This window comes from Tenrec ecaudatus, chromosome 1 (genome assembly GCF_050624435.1).
Source record: "Tenrec ecaudatus isolate mTenEca1 chromosome 1, mTenEca1.hap1, whole genome shotgun sequence".
Lineage (NCBI taxonomy): Eukaryota > Metazoa > Chordata > Mammalia > Afrosoricida > Tenrecidae > Tenrec > Tenrec ecaudatus.
Window position 1 is genome coordinate 173,794,635 of NC_134530.1, and position 22,471 is coordinate 173,817,105.

At 42.6% G+C, this 22,471-nt stretch overlaps 1 protein-coding gene across 1 annotated transcript in view; it reads left to right on the forward strand.

Moving 5' to 3' along the window:
• The first annotated feature begins 3,164 nt into the window (after positions 1–3,164).
• Positions 3,165–22,471, forward strand: part of DDR2 (discoidin domain receptor tyrosine kinase 2) — a 202,527-nt gene continuing 183,220 nt past the window's right edge. The window contains exon 1 of the mRNA XM_075564177.1: positions 3,165–3,378. The gene's annotated coding sequence lies outside the window, so the exon portion shown is untranslated. The remainder of the gene's footprint in view (positions 3,379–22,471) is intronic.

Consider the following 22,471-nt stretch of genomic DNA (forward strand, 5'->3'; position numbering starts at 1 on the left):
TGATTTCCTTTGGTCTTTCTTATTCAATGCCCAACTTTCACATGCATATGAGGTAATTGAAAATACCATGGCTCCAGTCAGGTCCCCCTTTGAGATTCACCAGGTCCTCACAGTAACATCCTTGGTTTTCAACGCTTTAAATAGGCCTTGTGCAGTAGATTTACCCAAATGCAATGTGTCCGTTGATCTCTTGACTGCTGCTTCCATAATTATTGACCATGGATGTTTGACAACTTCAATCTTTTCTCCCTTTATCATGATGTTACTTATTGGTCCAGTTGTGAGGATTTTGTTTTATTTTACATTGAGTTGTAAATCATACTGAAGGCTGCAGACCTTGACCTTCATCAGCAAGTGCTTCAAGGCCTCCTCATTTTCAGTGAGTGAGGTGTGTCATCTGCGTATTTCAGATTGTTAATAAGCCTTCGTCCAATCCTGATATCAAGTCCTTCATATAATCCAGCTTCTACTTTTTTTTTCTTCCAAGGCATCTCTGAGTGGACTTGAACCTCCAGCATTTAGGTTAGCAACTGAGTACATTAATTGCTCACCTTACACAGGGACTTCATATTGATAAAAATCCTCTTCTTTAATAGGTTCTGGCATTGTGAAACTACTATTTTCATATGTGACCTATAGTCTTACCAACTGCATGAAATCATAGGTCATGTTATCGATGCATTCTTTATGGCCATGCCAGAGATGAATTACTATTGGGGAGAATTCTAGGAGTATTTCTCTAACCAAGTGACTATAGTTGTCTCAGTGTCTTGATCTTGTCACCTTCAGACTTGACTAAATGTTCTAAGATATTTGAAGCTACATCCTAATAAGCTTATCTCTGTACTTTTCTTTGGAAAATGATCCTAGTTCAGAAGCAATAAAGAAATAGATGTTGGGAGAAGACTAGACAGAAGTCTTCTTAGAAGCAAAGATGGTAAGACTTCATCTTACATATTTTGGACATGTTATCCGGAGGGATCAGCCCCAAGAGAAGGATAATCATACTTAGTAGAGAGTCATCAAAAAAGAGGAAGATCCTCAATGAGATGGATTGACACAGTGGTGGAAACAATGTTCTCAAACTTAGCAACAATTGTAAGAATGGCCTGTGATTTCCTTCTGTTGTGCATAGGGTCGCTATGAGTCAGAACCAACTCAATGGTACTTGACTATGGCAACGGCCACTCTGATCCCCTTACTCACAACTATCAAGTAAATTTTGACTCATAGAAACCCTATATAGGTCCTCTGGGACTATAAATCTTAATGGGAACAGACAGTCTCATCTTTCCACCAAAGAATGGCTGGTGGGTTTCAACTGCTGGCCTTGCACTTTGCAGGACAACAACATACCGACATTACCATCAGGTTCCTTTCCCTACCTTTCTCTTCTTAGGGTTGTCTTTTTTACCTGTCACCCTCTCTGTGACTGGCCTCAGAACAAGTTACAAGCTCGGTGTGTCCTTCAGACAGAGGAATGCAGACAGCCAGATTTCTGGCTGATAAACTAGGCCTTTTAGGGATTTAATAGGAGTGTTGGTGGCACAATTGTTAATTGATTGACTGGTAACCAAAAGGCTGTTGGTTTGCACCCCTTTAGTATCTTTGTGAAATCTATTCCTGTAAATATTACAGGCCAGAAAACCTTATGGGATAGTCCTGTTGTCACTTGGGATTTTATGAGTCAAAGTTGACTTGATGGCACCTAGCAACCACATTATAGGGACTTACTTATTGGGTAAGTTTGGCTCTCAATTGAATGGGCATCCCAGTTGAGAGTGTCTTCCTTCTCTGTGCCCCATCAGAGGCATTCCCACTCCACACCGATCGCATCCCTCCAAGGTCTCTTTTCTCCTTCGTGTTCCCGGTTGTCCCACTTCCCTGGCAAGCATCATCACCCGCTAAAGGCACAGACGGAGAAGATAGTAATAGCTCAGGAGCCTAGATCAGGGGTCTCTTTATCAGAAAGAGATTGCTCAAAGGAGGGTTGGGCTTGCTCAACCTCTCTCTTTCGGTCTGTCTTACTTCACAGACCTCCTACCTTCAAGCTTCTGCTTGCCCTAGAAACTCTATGTAAGCAACAACAACAAGAACAACAAAAAGATGCCTTTGAGTTAGTTCCAACTCATGATGGCCTCCTGTGTGTCAGGTAGAACCGAGCGTCACAGGAGTTTCAGTGACTGGTGTTTCAGTAGTCGATGGGCACGGTTTCTTCTGAGGAGCTTCCGGGTGGATTTAAACCACTGGCCTCTTGGCTCGTAGAGGAACTCTTCATCCTTTGTGCCACCTGGGAGCTCCCTCGATGCTCACTGGGAATCAGGGCCTCCAGCAGGGCTCCAACCTGGCCAGGCTCTGAAGGGTTAAGGCTGCGGGCAGTGATGGATGGAGTATTAGCTATCATTTGGAGAGGGAGGGAGGACTCCTCCCCTGTCGCCTACACACCCCTGTCACATGATCTCTGGCCATGACTGTGGAAAGTGTGGGGAGGGGGGGAGGGAGGAGAGGGGAGCGGGAGGAGATTTCCAAAATAACTGACAAAGTCCTTGTAAACGCGTGTGTTCTCATTTAGCAGCACGACTCCAACAGACTCTCAGACCCTCAGAGGTAGCTGCCAACTGAGAATCGAGTGGAAAAATATAGAAATCCTGGACTCTGGAACTGTCCACTTAAAAAAAAGTTGTGAGTGGGTGAGTCAGGTTGGGGGCAGGGATTAAATCAAATCTATTTTTTTTGGAGGCCCCAATTCTGGGCTTTCACGCCCCCAGACTGAAAATCAAGTCCATGTGTGTGACTCAACTGGCCTGGAAGCGTCAGTTGGAAGAGAATTCAAACCTTGAGTTGTGCTTACTTACACCTTCAGCTCAAGTAAGAAAAATGAGGTGGCTGTGGGGGTCACCAAGGAAGGACCGTCTTAGGACCTGGCGGCAGATGCAGAGGAGCTGAGGCAGAGGGGCGCTATGTCTTTAAGTCCATCCTATGGTTATACATATGCATTTTTTTTCTATGAATGGGTTTTGCTGTAAATTACAGCTTTGCCCGTGATCCCCTGGGTCAAAAGAAATAGTCTCTAAACAGCAAACAGCTCTGATTGGTGGCTTTCGGTCTTCCTTCCCCAACCCCCTTCCTAATTGAAACCAAATGTGCAGTATGTTGGATTCTGGGATCCCGGGCGCTTTCCCAGGAATCCTCAGAATGTGAGGTTTCTCTCAAAGGCATCTTGCATCAGCCTGTGCATGTATGCCTCCTCCCGGGCTCCTCCGCCGGCAAAGTGGGAAAAGAAGCGTTTCACAACAAATTCTTCTTCTTGGTCTGGGCGAACGCAGTGGATTATAGCTCTGTTTTCTTCTTCCCCAAACTGTGAACCCCTGGATGAAAGTAAGTTATGTGGTGGCTTCTTCTTTTTTTCTTTCTGTCTTTTCCGAAAACGAAAGCTCCGAATAAACTTCTGGTGTCTCAGGAAAAGTTTTCCAAAGGAGCTGGGAGAGTCTCTCTAGCCAGGGAAGGAGGGAAGGGAGCCCCCCAGGAGCGCATGTTTGCAGAGGTCTGGCTTTGCGTTATGGAGGGAAGCCTCAGGCCACTGATGACCAAGCAGCGATGGAGCCAACTAAATGAATCCGTAGCAGTCGCTGCAACACACAAGAAACCGCGGCAGCAGAGGTGAAGCTGGTGGCGCGCAGGACAGGCCGGATGCAGAGTTGGTCTTACAATGGAGGACCTGGAGCAGGGGAGCTGAGGTCTTAGGATTTACGGGTTGATGTTTGAGGGTTCTGCGTTTGGAAGAAGAGAATACTTTGCCCTTTTCGGGGAGTTTCGGCCTTCGCTGTGGATGAGGAGTAGCTGGGCATTGGGGCGGGGGCTGGGTATCAGGAGGGGTTTTCAGTTTGGTGTCTGGGCATTGCGCTGGCCTTCCCCATCCTTCCCTCCCCGCTGGCTCTGGGGTAACTTTCCCTTTGTTCCTGAATGACTGGAGGCTGCTTTCCACTGGGACCTCTGAGCCCTGGCCTCAGGTCAAGAGTCCCATGCAAAGGGAAAGAGGATCCCCCCAGTCGCAGAAGGGGCAGGCCAGTCATTTGAGATGAACCTTCCACACTGTGCAGGCCGGTAGGCGGGTCAGCACCATCTTGCCTTCTGCATCCTTCCCGTAGAGGAGCACAGAGCCAGCCCCAGCCCTGACGAGGACCTGCGAAATCTCATCGGAGCCTCTCGTTGCTCAGATGCCAAAAACGATCGTTGGGCTGGGGGACCACTTTGGGTGACCCATCACGTTAGTAGCTGGGCGAGAATGAAGCCGAGGCTCTTTCTACGCTGTGCCTTCTGATTTCATATGCCTCTCCCAGCTTCGTTCAGCTGAGCCAATGGAGACCGTTTCAAAAGCAAGTCCCCGCAAGGACAATAGTTATTATCTACATGAGAGGATGTTGATGATGTCTGCGGTTAGCGTTGTTTTTTGGTGTGTGTGTGTGTGTAAGAAAAAAGTAACCTGTGTATATATGAACTGCAATCTTGGAAGTGATACTTTTAGAATTATCTTCATATATTGCCCTACTCTCTCCCACAATTATTTGTATTGTAGTTTTTTGGGGGTACTTTATAGATAAATTTTTGCATATATACTAAACAAAGAAAAAAATCCCCCCCAAAGCTAATATCTGAATACTTTCTAAGTGCCAGGCTCTACAAATGTGCATGTTAATATACATTATTTGGCTTAATTTTTATGGTTCTGCAAGACATTATGCCTGCTTTATAGAGAAGGAAATGAAGGCGTCGAGAAGGTGAAATGAGTCACGCAACAAAATGCAGCTATTAAGTTTCAAACTCATGCACCTCTGACTCCACGACCTGTGCTCCTGGACCCCCCTCAGCCCACTCCACACATTCACTCAGGACTTTGAGAGTCAGAACCCAGTTTCTTTTGGTGAGCTGGGGGTGAAGGTGTTGGGAACAGTAGGGATTCTCTTTCGGCATCCTGGTCTCGGGATGAGAAAAGAGAGGTGGGTTCCTTCCTGGGCACTTGGGCTCTATCTAACATTTAGAGGTGGAAGGCGGAGATTGAAGTTCTGCCTCCACTTTGCACTATTTGGCAAGTGCTGCTTTACCTTTTGGAGTCTCGGCTTCCGTGTCCATTAAGCAGCAGCACTCTTCAGGAGGATTGTTTGAAGCGCTATTGAATCTGAATGCACGCTGACGCCTGTGAAGGGCTGAACACCAGCAGCTAGGCTGGCGAGGATGATCACTGAGCATCACAGTGGCCTGGGAGGCAGCCTCTACCATGCCAGGCTGGACAGTTGGTGTTGATGTCGCCCAGAGAACAGTTGGGTTTACTTGTGTGTGTGAAACTCTGAAATGGGTGACCCGGGTATGAGCGCCTTTCTTATCCTTTGCATGAAGGATGGCTGGCTCCTTGTGTGGAGAATGTGCTCACAGTTTCTATCTGAAACTGTCCTATGGTGGCCTAGCTGGCCCATGACTCCTCACTGGAGGCAGAAAGAAACCATACTTCTTAAGTGCTTTTGGCCATCTTGGACCAAGAAGGGTTTAGTCAGGACTCATCTACCAATTTTTCCTCCAAAGAGTTTGATTTTGAGGAGTTTCTTATCTGTCTGAGAACAGAGCATTGATCCAGGGCCTTCTTGTTATCAGGGTATCTTTGCGAACCTCCTGCCCCCACACATCTCACTCCTTCCTTCTCTGCTCCACACCCCACCTATGCCACAAGGAAGGCAGCTGCTGCCGAGGGGTGGAGGGTGGGGGGTGGGTGGGAGGTGGAGTCTGGCATGCTGTGGGAAGCCCCTACTTCTGCTTCTGGTTAGGAAGAATTTGCTTCATAAACACCAAAGGTAAGGGAGGTGGGGAAGGCATCCGCAGAATCTTTTACTTTGACTCCTTAAGTTGAAACTCCTAGCGACATCCATGTGCCAGTGGGAGCCTACTTTAAAAGCCTTGACTTCCCAGGTAACATGCTCAGCCTCTCAGTAAGCTCACTGCCACCTTCCCTTCCTACATGGTCACGTTCTAGACTTGAAACCATCTGACATATCTATTGAATGTGGTGATGGATCGAGTTCAAACCTTCCCATCTGGTTGTATTTTAATGTTGTTAGATGGCATCGAGTTGGCTCAGATTGATAGCCACCCTACGCCAGGCAGCATGAAACACTGCCTGGTCCGCACGACAGCCATAGTTGCTCTGCTGGAGCCCATCGGTGCAGCCACTGGGCCAGCCTAGCTCATTGAAGCGCTTCCTCTTTTGCATTGGCCCTCTACATATATTTTTTTTATTAGTGAAAACCATTTTCAATGGTATTAACTCCAAGATATCCTTCCCAAGTCCTCTCGGAAGGTCCACTTTCCAGCACTGCACATGGCCCACACTCAAACACGCAATCCAAACCTATGTCTTACAGGCACCCGGAAAGCACACGCCCATCTAAAAACCGACCTCCACAGACATATGCTAATGCCTTGTGGCAGCTCACATAAATAGTGACCTGTGTGCAACACAAACACACTGCGTTCATTATGCCTCTTGCCCTATTTGAAGTCTTGCATTTTCCTGGTATCACAATGGCTACCCAGTCCAGAAATGCACCCAACATCTCCCTGACTTCTCTGAGCTCAGCACTGCTCACCAGTCAATTAGAGTTCCAGGTCGACCTTAATGACCTTCAGATTAATTAATTATATCTGGGGGCAGAGATGGGACACCTGGATTTTTGAAGTGTTTCCCAGGTCATTTAATGTGAGCCAGAGTCGGGCACCTGTGTTGATACATCTGCAAGCACTAGGCACTCTGTTCAAAGCCACTCGGTGCTCCAAGATAGAAAACAGAGGCTGTCTTCTCTGTCACAATCTCAGAATCTCTAAGGAGAAGTATCCTGTAGGGTAGCAGTCCTTGTAGTGAAGTGGTTCCGTGTTGGGCTGAGATCCTCATGGCTGGCAATTTGAAATCACCAGCAGCTTCTCCAGAGAAAGACTGGGCTTTCTACTCCAGTAAATGGTCACATCCTCAGAAATCCACAGGGAGCTTTCTGTGAGTCAGAATGACTCAATGGCAGGAAGTTTTTGAGTTTATCCTGCAGGGCTGCTATGTGTGAGTCAGAATGGGTGGATGGCAATGGGTTTGGCCTTTAGGGAAAGAAACCAGGTATGCTACCTCTTTTCCTCCATTGTCCTGTAATAAAGCTTGTTAGTGCCTCCTTCTCTAGTTTGCCTCTCTGAGCTTGGTCGAGACTATCTCATAATGGACAGACTCTGTCTTTTCCCCTCCAGTGGATGCTTGTCTAAGCCACAGAATTTTTTTTTCTTTTTTGATGTGGAGCCAGACGGATCTGTTTTCTAAACCCAACTACCTTGGATAAATTGTTTATACTCTCTAAACCTCAATTTTCCTATCTGTGAGACTGATATTCCAATTCCCACCTACTAAAGATATTACATATGCAATTTGTGGAACACTGAGCACCGTGCTTAGGACATAGCTAATAAGTACAGTTGGGCAGTGCGACTTTGGTCACCTTGCTCAGTCACGCGCCACCGGTTCAGCTCACCCCTCAGCTCAGCAACATTCTTCCAGGCCAACAGAGTTCACTTCACGGAAATCTACGTCTGCTGGGAATACTTGTCAGACCACTTTCACAGTGGAGTGGATGGGAGTTTACATTGTGGCTTTGCCCCCACTCACTAGCCATGTAAACTTGGATGAAGTCCTTAGCCTCTCTGAGTCTATTTTTCTCATTGTCCAGGATTGGTAGGAGAGCTAGATGACACGAGATATGCAAAGAGGCCAGCAGAGAGTGTGTATGGAATCCTCAATAGTTTATAGCCTAGAGATCTAAAGGGTTTCATGTCCTCTGCATCACATCCTCTAGCCTACGTTTAATGCTCATAACTGATGCATACATACGAGGAGACTTCAAGAAGTTTATGAAAAAATGGAAGTAGAAGATAATGTAATTTCCCCCCACGAACCTTTTGAAGCGTCCCTCCATTGCTATAGTTCATTTATTTCTTTACCAACTGTTTTATTGGCATATAATTCACATATAATACCATTGAATAGCTCAATAATATCAAGAAGTTATATAGTCAGCACCATAATAGGTTTTAGTCCATTACTATATTTTAATGGGGAATCAAGCACAAGAGTGGGCTACCTAGCTAATGTACAAAAGAGGGAGGAAAAGGATGGTAGACCTTGGGTGGTAGAGACGGGATACTATGCTGTGGGCAAGATAATCTTATTACAACAAAATGGTCTAGAGGGTAATATAAAACAATATGGGCCATACTTGCCTAGAATTTTATAAAAGAATGCAGAATGAACTCCAGAAAGGAGTGTTGAGTAAAAACAACGAGAAGGAAAGTCTTACTTTCAAAAGAAGTTCTCTAATAACATCAGTTCCACCAACGGCTTTAAGCTGGGGGAACCCTTGGAGTAAAGGGCCTCTGGCTTGTGTCTACTCACATTTTAATCCTCTACTCAGCACGCTCAAGTCTCTACCAGATTTCTATGTAATGTTATATTCAATGGGGCTTCAACACTGATGGAAATTGGAATGAAAAGATAATGGAATTTTCCCATGAACATTCCAAACTTATGCCCAAGAAACTTCATTGCAACCACCTTTATTTGCTGCCTGGGGAGTTTAAAAATCATTGAAAAGGCTGCTCTCTTTGTCTTGTACTAAAGCACACCACACTGTCACGGCTTTCTCTTTGCTGGGGTCCACAACTAATGCGCATGGAAGCAGTCATCAAGAGATCAACCAACATGTTGCTTTGGGTAAATCTGCTGCACAAGATACCTCTAAAGTGTCGGAAAGTGAGGAGGTTAGAGTCTGAAATATGCAATCAATATGCACTTATAGTTTCTGGTGATTGGAATTAAAAAACTAGGAACAAAGAGGAAAGATCAATAGTTGGAAAATATGACCTTGGTGTGCTAGAAATGAAGCTAGAGTTTCCATGATAGAATTTTTTGAGACCAATGACTTCTTCCCTGTAAATATCTTTTCTCAGAAGTACGAATAGTGATTGTACACATGGATTTCACCAGATGGAATGCTCAGAAATCAAACCGACTACATCTGTAGGAAGAGATGAGGAGTTGAACATTATCAGCCCCATACAAGGCTAGGGACTGACAGTAGAACAGGCCATCGATTGCTCATAATTTGAAGCTGAAGAAAATTAAAACACATTCATGAGAGCAAAAATATTACCTTTGAGTATATCTGACCTGAATTTAGAGACCATCCCAAGAATATGTTTGATACTCTGAACACTAATGACTGAAGATCAGTTGAGTTGTGGAATGACATCAAGAACATCACACATGAAGAAAGCAAACAAATAAAAAAGAAAACAAACAAAAATAGAAAACAGAAAACATATATATAACAAGAAAGAAAGAGAAGACCAAAGTGGATGTCAAAAGAGGCTCTGAAACTTGCTCTTGAATATAGAGTATAAAAAGCAACTGGAAGAAACGAAGTAAAAGAGCTCAACAGAACATTTCAAAAGGGTCCCTAATAAAATGTTTTTTAAAAAAAGGCAGGGATGATAGGTAGATTGAGAGGCGATGACTAAGGAATATGCTTGATTTTAATTTTGTTAAGGTGAAAATATTTTACAATGTGAACAAATAGTCAATCACAAAGGGACAAATATTGTATAAGACCACTACTGTAAAATGTCAAGGAAAGGTTTTAATATTTTAAAAGACTGTAGTGATGTTACAATTCTATAAATATATGGGGAAAAAAGAAACTTTTCAAAGGTAGCTGGAGAAGATAAAGGATTACAATGGAATGTGAAAAGACCTGGCGTTAGAATGCCAACGAGGAAGAACACGGTCAGCATTCCTTAAGTGGAAAGAACTGAAGAAAACATTCAAGTCTCAAGTTGCAATATTGAAAGATTCTCTGGGCAAAATATTCAAGAATGAGGGAAGCATCGAAAGAAGATGAAAGGTAAGCAGAGTCACTGTACTAAAGACAACCGGTTTAGGCTCAACCATTTGTGGTGGTACTTTTATTGACTATGTCAATGATTTGGATGGTGTGGCTCATAACAAATTATGGATAGTCTAGAGAAAAATGGGAATTCCAGAAAATTTCATTGTGCTCATGTGGAACTTATGCTTGCATCCAGAGGCATTTGTGTGAACAGTACAAGGGAATACTACATGTTTCATGGTTTACAACAAGCCAAGATGTACATTAGGGATGTATCCTCTCACCATACTTATTCAAGCTGTATGCTGAACAGATAACCAGAAAAGCTGTATTGACTATGTGAAGAAGAATGTGGCATCAGGATTAGAGAAAGGCTTATTAACCTGTGATATGCAAATAAGGCCATTTTGCCTGCTGAATGTGAGGAAAACTCAAAACACTTGCTAGTGAAGCTCAAGGATTGCAGTCTTCCATATGGATTACAGCTTAATGTTAAACAAACAAACAAACTCCAAATCCTCACAACTGGACCAATAGAAATGGAGAAAAGGTTGAAGTTGTCAAGGATTTTGTCTTGCTTGGATCCACTAGCAGTGCTCACAAAAGCAGCAGTCAACAGATTGTATTTGGACAACACATTAGAACGCCTGTAAGGACTGGACTGGAAAACACTCCTAAGGGCCAACAAACGATCCTTGAACCAACTACAAGCTTTTCTTTCGTGATGTGTTTTGTTCTTTGTCAGTGGTTTGTTGTTGTTGTTTTGTTGTCTGGTTGTATACTGTTGCTTTGTTTTCCTCTGTCTTGTTTTCGTGCATGTTAGTGTCTCCACAGGTCTGTCTGAATAGGACAGGCTGGATGAACTATCTGGAGGAAAAACAATGGGACCGACAGTTCTGGGGGGACTTGGGGTGGGGGGAGGTAAGGAAGTAGTGTTAACAAACACAGGGTCAAGGGAACAACATGGGACCCAAAATGGTAGTGAGGGGGGAGTGGCAGGCCTGGTGGGGAATGATCAAGGGTAAGGTTGCGTAGAGAAGAGGTATAGCTGTAGCCCAGGTGGGGACAAAGCATGGTAGTAGGGCAAGAGGAAAGTCAAGGGAGATCGAGAAAAGAGCTAGGAGTCAAGGGGAATTTATGGAGGTCTAGACAAAGACATGTACATGCAAATATATATATGAGGATGGGGAAATAGATCTATGTGTCTATATTTATAGGTTTAGTACATGGTGGTGGAAGGACCTTGGGCCTCTACTCAAGCACTCCCTCAATGCACGAATTCTTTCTTTTATTAAATTGGCACTCTACGATGCTCACCCTCCCAACACAACTGCTGAAGCCAAAGTGGGTGAACAAGTAAATGTGGTGAAGAAAGCTGATGGTGCCCGGCTATCAAAAGAGATAGTGTCTGGGGTCTTAAAGGCTTGAAGATAAACAAGCAGCCATCTAGCTCAGAAGTAACAAAGCCCACATGGAAGAACACACCAGCCTGTGTGATCGAGTGGTCCCAAAGGGATCAGTTATCAGGCATCAAAGAACAAAAAATCATATCATTGGCTGCACACCTCCATGATACGATCGCCGAAGACAAACGGGTGCATAAGTAAATGTGGCGAAGAAAGCTGGTGGTGCCCGGCTATCAAAAGAGATAGTGTCTGGGGTCTTAAAGGCTTGAAGGTGAACAAGTGGCTATCTAGCTCAGAAGCAATAAAGTCCACATGGAAGAAGCACACCAGCCTGTGCAATCACGAGGTGTCAAAGGGCCAGGTATAAGGCATCATGCATAGTGAATGAAGGGAAAGTGCAGAGTGGAGACCCAAGGCCCATTTGTTGGCCATGGGAGATCCCCTCATAGAGGGGTTTAGGAGAGGAGATGGGTCAGTCAGGGTGCGATGTAGTACCGATGAAGAACACAGCTTTCCCCCAGATCCTGGATGCTTCCTCCCACCAACTACCATGATCCAAATTCTACCTTACAGGACTGGATAGGACAGAGGTTGTACACTGGTGCATATGGGAGCTGGAGGCACAGGGAATCCAGGGTGGATGATACCTTCAGGACCAGGGGTGTGAGGGGCGATGCTGGGAGAGTGGAGGGTGAGTGGGTTAGAAAGAGGGAACTGATTACAAAGATCCACATGTGACCTCTTCCCTGGGAGAGGGACAGCAGAGAAGGGGGTAAGGGAGACTCCGGATTGGGCAAGCTATGACAAAATAACAATCTATAAATTATCAAGGGCTCATGAGGGAGGGGGGAGTGGGGAGGGTGGGGAAAAAAAGAGGACCTGATGCAAAGGGTTTAAGTGGAGAGCAAATGCTTTGAAAATGATTAGGGCAAAGAATGTACGGATGTGCTTTATACAATTGATGTATGTATATGTATGGATTGTAATAAGAATTGTATGAGCCCCTAATAAAATGTAAAGAAAAAAAAGAACGCCTGTTAGTGTTGAAAAGCAGAGAGGGCGGCTTGAGGACAAATGTGTATGTGGCACAGGCCACGGCATTTTAAATTGCCTCATATTCATGTGAAAGTTGGACCTTCAATAAAGGAGATGGAAGAATAATTGATGTATTTGAATTGTGATGCTGGCAAAGAATATTGGAAATACCATGGACTGCCAGAAGGACAAATAAATCTGTCTGGAAAGATGTACGGCTGGAGACCTCTTCAGAGGCAAGGATGACAAGCATTCATCTTAAATACTTTGGACATGTTGTCAGGAGAAGCCAGTCCCTGGAGAAGAACATCGTACTTGGTAGAGAAGAAGATCAATGAAAAAGAGGAAGGCCTTCGACGAGATGGGTTGGCACAATGGTCGGAACAATGCTCTCAAGCTTAGCAGAGTTGTGAGGATGACCCAGGTCCAGGAAGTGTTTTGTTCTGTAGTTCATAGAGTTGCTACCGGCTGGAAATGACTCAAATGCACCTAACAACAACAACAACAACAACTACCACCATTTCAACAAGAATTAATGGCATTGAAGGAATAAGTCCAAGCTACATTGAAAGTATTAGCTAAAAATTTGAGGGTATTGATAGAATACTAATTGAAATGTTTCTGCAAATTGATACAAAGGACTAAAAGGACTCACCAAGAAATTTGGAAGAGAACCACTTGGACAACAGACTGAAAGAGCTCGATATGTGTGCCCATACCATTAAAGGCTACCCAACAGAATGTGGAAAATATCAGACAATAACATTAATATCACATGCAAGTAAAATTTTGGTGAAGATAATGAAAGCATGATTGTAACAGCACATAGTCATGGAGCTCCCCACAAATATAAGCTGAATATAAGAGGCCATGGTGGGATGGCTATCATTGCTAATATCAGCTGGATGTTGGTTTAAAGCAGGGGATATCAGAGAAATATCTACTTATATTTCATTGACTCAGCAAAGATATTCAAATGGGTGGATCATAAGAAACGATGGATAACATTGACAGGAATAGGAATTCCAGAACTCTTCATACCAAGAGGCATGCAAAAGGTTGACGGTGGGTGTGGAAGACTGAAGAAGAGTCGATACATTTGGTGTTGGTGAAGAATATTGGGAATTCCATGGTCTTTCTGAAGAACAAACAAATTTGTCTGGGAAGAAGTACAGCCAGAAGGCTTAGAAGTGAGGCTGATGAGACGTCGTCTCATGTACTTATTATTAGAAGAGATCAGTCCCTGGAAAAGGATATCATGCTTGGTTAAGTAGAGGGTTACAGACAAAGAGGCCCCTCCACAACAGAGTTTGACACAGTGGCTGAAGACAATGGGCTCAAACACAGCCACAGTTAGGATTGTGCGGGACTGGACAGTGTTTTGTTCTGTTGCACATGGAGCTGATATGAGTAAGAACTGACTTGATGGCACCTACAATGTGCACCTGTTCTCACCTACAAATTCTTAAAGACAGGAAATGATCTTGATGGCAATTCAGTGACTGCTTGTTTGTATTCTATTTGATTTAATTCTACTGAACAAACACTTATAGGCTATTCCTAGTGCAAGACATCTTAATGACAAAACTTAATAGAGTCTTGTACAAGTATAGTCACCCCACGGGAGAAGGGGAGGTTTGGGAAAAGGGAGTGGGTGTTTACAAACACAGGGACTAGGGAACAAATGATCTAAAATCGATGTCAAGGAGGGTGTAGGAGGCCTGGCAGGGCTTGATCAAGGATGATGTAACCGAAATTACTGAAACCCAAATGAATGCTGAACATGATAGTGGAACAAGAGAAAAGTAAAAGGAAATAGAGGAAAGAACTAGGAGGCAAAGGGCATTTATAAAGGTCTAAATAAAGGCATGTACATATGTAAATATATTTATACATGATAATAGGGAAATAGACCTATGTACTTCATTTATAGTATTAAGGGAGCAGATAGACTTTGGGCCCCTACTCAAGTACTCCTTCAACGAAAGAACACTTTCTTCTAAAAATTTGACATTCTGAGATGCTCACCTTCCAAACAGGATTGTGGAAGACAAACTGGGTGCATAAGCAAATGTGGTGAAGAAAGTTGATGGTGTTCAGCTATCAAAAGATCTAGTGACATCTGGGGTCTTACAGGCTTGAAGATAAATAAGCGGCCATCTAGCTGAGAAGCAACAAAGTTCATATGGAAGAAACACACCAGCCTGTGTGTTCACAAGGTGACAATAGGATTAGGTATCAGGCACCAAAGACCCAGAACAACAACAAAAAATTATATCATTGTGAATGAGGGGGAGTGAGGAGTGGAGACCCAAAGCCTGTCTGTAGATGATTGGACATCCCCTTACAGAAGGGTTGTGGGTAGGAGAAGAGCCCGTCAGGGTGCAGTCTAGCACTGTTGAAACATACAAATTTCCTCTAGTTCTTTAATGCTTCCATGCCCCCCACACCAGTATAATGACCCCAATTCTACTTCACATATCCAGGTAGACCAGAGCATGTACATGGGTACAGATAAGAGCTGGAAACACAGGGAATCCAGGACAGATAAACCCCTCAGGAGGGAAAGGGGAAGGTGCGGAGAGAAAGGGGGAGCCGATCACAATGATCTACATATAGCCCCTCCCAGGGGATGAAGAACAGAAAAGTGGGTGAAGGGAGACATGGGTCATCGTAAAACATGAAAAAATAATAATAATTTGTAAATTATCAAGGGTTCATGCGGGAGGGAGAGAGGGTGGAGGAGGGAGGGGAACAATGAGGAGCTGATACCAAGGGCTCAAGTAGAAAGGAAATGCCTTGAAAATGATGAAGGCAACAAATGTACCAATGTGCTTGACACAATGGATGGATGGATGGATTGTGATAAGAGTTGTACGAGCCCCCAATAAAATTATTAATAAAACAAAACAAGTGTAGTCACCCAAAGAGCAATCACTCAAAGGCTATGCTTATTGATCTCATTCATCTTTCTCCACTTATTTTAATTTTATTTGGATATGCTATGGCTAAGCCTGCACTATTCAGATGCGATTCGATTTAGATTGGAAAAATCTTTTTCTTCTTTTGTTTTCTTTTCTTCCTGTTTCCCATATTAATATCTGATGCTTCCCTGTTCCTGTGATTCTCCAGACAATGGAGAATCCTAGCACATGGCAAGTTATGTCCTTATTAGCTGCTTGCAATGTCAGGCACACTTGACTTCTAAGCACTCATGAAGGTCAGATCTGAACCAGCCCAAAGGTTGCTGGAGACCTAGAACAGCAATGAAAAGACAAAGAAGTCTTAAACATGGGTTTAAAGCTCCTGGGAAGATTGAGGGCTTATCTGGGTTTCTCCTAGAGAATGGAAATTACCTACGATGCCTTCATTCATTCATTCAGCAGTTTCTGAGGAGTCCCTTGAGTCCGCTGCTCAGCAGTCAGTGCTACATGGTGCTCAGTCATTTGGGTTAGAGAGAATTATGTTATAATTTTTGTTGTTAGTGATTCTTTGTATAACAGAATAAAACACTGCCTGATCCTGCACCATCTTGACAATTGTCATGTTTCAGCCCATTGTTGAAATCACTGTGCCAATCCATCTCCTTGATAGTCTTCCTCTTTTTCCTTGCTCTTCTACTCTGCCAAGCATGATGCCCTTTTCATGGGACTTGTTTCTCCTGAGCTCTGGTTGCCTAGTGTTTATGTTTTGGGCTATTAACCCAAAGGTCAGGAATTAGAAATCACCAGCTTCTCCACAGGAGAAAATCAGGTCTTTCTAATTCTGTAAAAGAGGAATGGTCTCAGAAATCTATAGAGGTTATTTTACCCTGTCCTTTCGGGCCTCTTAAGAGTCAGAATCGATTTGAAGGCAGTGAGATTTTTTGGCTTAGTTTCTCTTGATAACATGTCCAAAGTGTGTGATATGAAGTCTTCTCATCCTTGTTTCTAAGGAGCATTATGACAGTACTTCTTCCAAAGCAGATTTGTTTGTTTCTCTCCCAGACCATAGAAACGTCAATATATTTTTTGCCAATACGATAATTCAAATGCTTCAATTCTTCTTCAGTCATCCTTACTCATTGTACACATGTATTGAGGCAATTAAAAACACCTTGGCTCGGGCCAAGTGGATCTTAGTATTCAAAGTGATGTCCTTGATCTTCAGTACTTAAAAAAGACATTATATATATTGTGATGGGGAAATTTTTCTTTTAAAAATCATTTTATTGGGGGCTCGTACAACTCTTATCACAATCCATCCCTCCATCCACTGTGTCAAGCTTATTTGTACATTTGTTGTCATCATCATTCTCAAAACATTTGCTTTCTGATTGAGCCCTTGGTATCAGCTCTTCGTTTTTTTACCCTTCCCCTTCCTCATGAACCCTTGATAATTTATAAATTATTATTATTTTGTTGTATCTTACCCACTCCCTTCACCCACTTTTCTGTTGTCCATCCCCCAGGGAGGGGGTTGGTTATATGTAGATCCTGGTAATTGGTTCCCCCTTTCCAACCCACCCTCCCTCCACCCAGCTGATATCACGAATCTCAGCACTGATCCTGAAGGGTTCATCTGTCCTGTATTCCCTATGTTTCCAGTTCCTATCTGTACCAGTATACATGCTCTTGTCTAGCCAGATTTGTAAGGTACAATTGGGATCATGAAAGTGGGGGCAGGAGGAAGGAAGCATTTAAGAACTAGAGGAAATTTGTATGTTTCATCGCTGCTACACTGCCCCCTGACTGGCTCGTTTCCTCCCTGTGACCCTTCTGTAAGGGGATGTCCAGGTGCCTACAGATGAGTCTTGGGTCCCCAATCTGCACTTTCCCTCATTCACAATGATTTAATTTTTTGTTCTTTGATGCCTGATACCTGATCCCTTTGACACCCTGTGATCACACAGGCTGGTGTGCTTCTTCCATGTGGGCTTTGTTGCTTCTGAGCTAGATGACCGCTTGTTTACCTTCAAGCCTTTAAGATCCCAGACCACTATATCTTTTGCTAGCTGGGCACCATCAGCTTTCTTCACCGCATTTGCTTATGCACCAACTTTGTCTTCAGCGATCATGTCGGGAAGGTGAGCATCATGGAATGCCAGTTTAATAGAACATCGTATTCTTGCATTGAGGGAGTACTTGAGTGGAGGTGCAATGTCCACCTGCTACCTTAATACTAAACCTATAAATATATGCACATAGATCTATGTCCCCATCCATATATAAATATATTTATATATGTACATGCCTTTATTTAGACCTCTATAAATGCCCATTTGTCTCTTAGTTCTTTCCTCCATTTCCTTTGACTTTCCTTTTTTCCCACTATCACACTCAGCCTTAATTTGAGTTTCAGTAATTCCTCTTAGTTACATTACCCTTGATCAAGCCCTACAAAGCCTCCTACACCTTCCTCACCATCAATTTGGATCACTTGTGTAGCCTTGTCCCTGGGTTTGTTAACACCACATTCTTTCCTCCTACATCCCCCTCTCCCATGTTCCCCCAGAACCATCGTTCCCGTTGTTTTCTCCTCCAGATTGTTCATCCAGCCTATCTTATTTAGTCAGAGCTGTGGAGATAATAACATGCACAAAAACAAGACAGAGTAAAACAAAGTAACAAAAGAAAACAAAACATCATCATCAACAACAACAAACCAATGACAACAGCAACAACCACAAAGAAAAGCCTGTAGTTATTTCAAGGACTGTTTGTTGACCTTTAGGAGTGTTTTGCTGTCAAGTGTGATGTGGCACCAAGCCCTGACTCCAAAGTCTATTTTTGGTATTCCCTGGGGACTTCGTTGCTCTGTTTCCTTTGCTGTTCTGTTGCATGCCCTTAGTGTTTTGCCTCGGTGTGGTGGGATCAAATCAGGCACAATTCCCACACTGTAAAAGAGACCTATTTTAAAGAGGTCTTGTGCATCATAGTTGTCCAATGAAATATGTTGTTTGATTTCTTGACTGCTACTTCCATGAGCCTTGACTGTGGAACCAGGCAAAATGAAATATTGACAGTTTTGCTATTTATTTCATTTATCATGTTGTTATCTAATGACCCTATTGTAATGATAAGAGAAGTTGTGTACATGATGCAATAAGAGGAACATGTAGTGAAGTTTGGGCACCATGAAAGTAATTTTCTAGGTAGTTTTTTGTTTTATCTTTTTAAAATCTCAGAGGAGTCTTTGAACTTCATTGGGTCTAAAATCCCTCATTTATCTCCATCATGAAATTTTGTCTCTTATTTTAGACACAAAGAAAATAACACACAAGAATGTTTTAAATTGGTAAGCACTGTGCCTATGATGATAGTGGATGATGATGCCCTTTCAGATATATTTCATACTTAACTAATCTATTAAATTTTGCTATAATGCAAAATTGTCTTTAGAATCTGAATGGCTTCAGGAGCCAACAAGACTTGAGAAGGAAGATATTAAGACAGGATAACAAATTGTGCATTTGTTTTAGCAATTTTTTCCTTAAAAAATTTAATCACGAAGATTCCAAATTTATATCGTTGTTGTTGAGTTGGTTCCAACTTAGAGCAATGGCAGAATTAAGCACTGCCCCATCCTGTGCCATGCTCATAGTCATTGCTGTCTTTGAGTCACTTGTTGCAGCCCTCGTGTCAATTCATCTTGTTGAGAATCTTCCTCTTTTTTGTGTGTGCCAACATTTACTTTACTAAACAAGATGCCCTTCTCTAGGGACTAGTTCCACATGATAACACATCCAAAGTAGGTGAGATGAAGTTTTATCATCCTTGTTTCTAAGGAGACTCTAGTGATACTTCTCCTAAGACAGATTTGATGTATTTATGCTTCTGGTACTCCATGGTATATACCATGTTCTTCACTAACATTGTAATTCAGATGCATCGGTTCTTCTCTGGTCTTCCTCATTCATTTTCCAACTTTTACACGAGTGAATCATGACTCGGGTTAGGTTCACCTCAGTCTTTAAGGCAAAATCTTTGCTTTTTAATACTTAAAAATAAAAAAAAACCTTTTGCAGTTTTTCCAAGTGCAATATATCGTTTGATTTCTTGACTGCTGCTTCCATGAGTATTGATTTTGGATTAAAGTAAAATTTAATCCTTGACAACTGCAATTTTTCTTCTCTGTTGATCATGATATTGTCTATTGGCCCAAGTGTGAAGATTTTTGTTTTCTTAACTTGAAGTGTAATCCACACTGAAGGCTGTAGTATTTTATCTTCCTATGAGGTTCTTCTTCACATAGCCTTGGTTCTCAGATTATTTGTTCGGTAAACAGATTGAATAGGCATGGGAAAATGATACAACCTCAACTTACCCCTTTCCCGATTTTAAGCCACATACTATCCCCTTCAAATGACTGCGTTCAGTCCATGTACAGTTTCCACACGAGCACAATTTGGTGCCTAGAATTTCCATTCTATAAAACATGATCCATATTTGTTACAATTCTAATAGCCAAATGCTTTTGAAGAGGCAATAAAACACAGGCAAACATCTTTCTGATATTTTGTGCTTCCTGCCAAGATCCATAAGCCAACGAGACATTAAAAATCAGTGTAAATTTTTCTGCCCACGATTCTCAATGATTTCATTGTCTCACTCTAATGATACTGATTAACAAAAAGAGAACCATAACTATTTGAATCCATTGTGAATTTAATAGTAGCCTTGTTTACTCTGTCATACTTTTGTTTTTGTTGTACTCATTTATTCATTCATTCATTCCTTGACAAATATCTATCAGGTGTCTCCTTGCTGTCCAGCCCTGTTTGACAGTGTGTTGGATGTTTATGATCACTCATTTGTTTAGACAGGGACCATTCTGGGAAGGATGGTATAAATTTGACTGGACAAAATTTGATTTGGAAAATCTGTGTCCATGTTGGGTTAATGAAAGTTGCTTTTTTATCATTAAGTTAAAAAATTGAAAAATTATTTTTTCATGGCGATTGTCAGTAGAACTGGATATTGGGTGAAAATAAGATGCAACATTTTACATGTTATTTTTAATCAATTATCAATACTTAGTTATTAAGCATTCATTGCATGTTCCCTACTAGATACTATGAAAATAATGAAAAAAATTCTACCTCTCAAATTACAGGTTTATCTGCCATTTGCAGCCTTTCATTGTTGTTATTATTATTATTGCTGTGCCCTTAGTGCCAGTCTGGTTCAGGGCCTGAGCTTTCACAGTGCTGGCCCACAGGGCACACGGATAGCTAGATGAGCAACAGTAGAAGATCCAGCAGAAGTAAACGACATAATCCCTGATGTTAGAAACCTAGGAAACAACAGACTTAGGGGAATGCCAAGCTAAAATTTTAGAAACAATTAAAATATATATTTTTGTCTTTGATGAAAAGATATTCATATAGGCAAATGAGATAGGAAGCTAGTCACAAGCGTCATCTTCTTTATTAGGATTGCATGATCTTATTATCACCATTGTCTTGATCCTTATCATTCTAATCATGACTCTCATCCTAGGTGTAGGCATAAACATTAAAAAGCAATAAAAATCCTCCCATGACTGAGCATGATAGTGGGACAGGAGGAAAGTCAAGGGAAATAGAGGAAAGAGCTGGGAGGCAAATGGCATTTATAGAGGTCTAGATAAAGACATGTATATATGCAAATATATTTATATATGAGGATGGGGAAATAGATCCATGTGCATATATTTATAGGTTTAGTATTAAGGTAGCAGAAGGATATTGGGCCTCTACTCAAGTACTCTCTCAATGCCAGAATACTTTCTTCTATTAAATTGGCCTTCTATGATGCTCACCTTCCTGACACAACCGCTGAAGACAAAGCAGGTGCATAAGCAAATGTGCTGAAGAAAGCTGATGGTGCCTGGCTATCAAAAGATATTGCCTCTGGGGTCTTAAAGGATTGAAGGTAAACAAGCAGCCATCTAGCTCAGAAGCAACAAAGTCCACATGGAAGAAGCACACCAGTCTGTGCGACCAAAAGGTGTCGAAGGGATCAGGTATCAGGCATCATAAGAACAAAAAATCTTACCATAGTGAATGAGGTGGGGAGTATGGAGTGGAGACCCAAAGCCCATTTGTAGGCCACTGGAGATCCCCTTGCAGAGAGGTCTCATGGAGGAGATGAGCCAGTCAGGGTGCGATGTAGCAATGATGAAAAATACAACTTTCCTCTAGTTCCTAAATGTTTCCTCTTCCCCCACCCCCCAATTCTACCTTGCAAGTCTGGCTAGACTAGAGGATGGACACTGGTACAGATAGGAACCAGAAACACAGGGAATCCAGGGCGGATGATCCTTTCAGGACCAGTGGTGTGAGTGGCAATTCTGGGAACGTAGAGGGAGGGTGAGTTGGAAAGGGGGAACCGATTACAAGGATCTACATGTGACCTCCTTCCTGGGGGACAGACAACAGAAAAGTGAAGGGAGACATTGGACAGGGAAAGATATGACAAAATAATAATTTATAAATTATCAAGCGTTCAGGAGGGAGAGGGAAGCGGAGAGGGAAGGGAAAAATGAGGACCTGATGCCAGGGGCTTAAGTGGAGAGCAAATGTTTTGAAAATGATGAAGGCAATGAATGTACAAATATGCTTTAAACAATTGATGTATGTATGGATTGTGATAAGAGTTGTATGAGCCCCCAATAAAACGATTAAAAAGAAAGAGACACTGAGGAAAAAAAAAGAGTTGTACGAGCCCCTAATAAAATGATTTAAAAATATTGTCAAAATCCCCAAAAACTTCCTACATCCCAATGTAAGGGATAGAGGAGTGTGCATATGTGTAGGTGTTGGCATATGGTAGAGAGATTTGGGCAGTTTTAAAATGCCACCCATGCCAATACCTGCCATTGCGTTGTTCGCCTACAGGAGAAGGGACTGCTGCTGCTCAGGCTGTGTAACGGGTGAGCACAGCTTGGATGCTCTCCCAAAAGGTATACTCGCAGGCTCTGTGGCAGCAGTAACTTAGAGGCATGCATAACTTAGAGGAGAGGAGGACGTTAGAATGATTGCTCATGAAGAAAGGGGTTCTCTTTTAAGATTCCAGGGAACAAATTGTTCAAATAAGAGAGGATTGC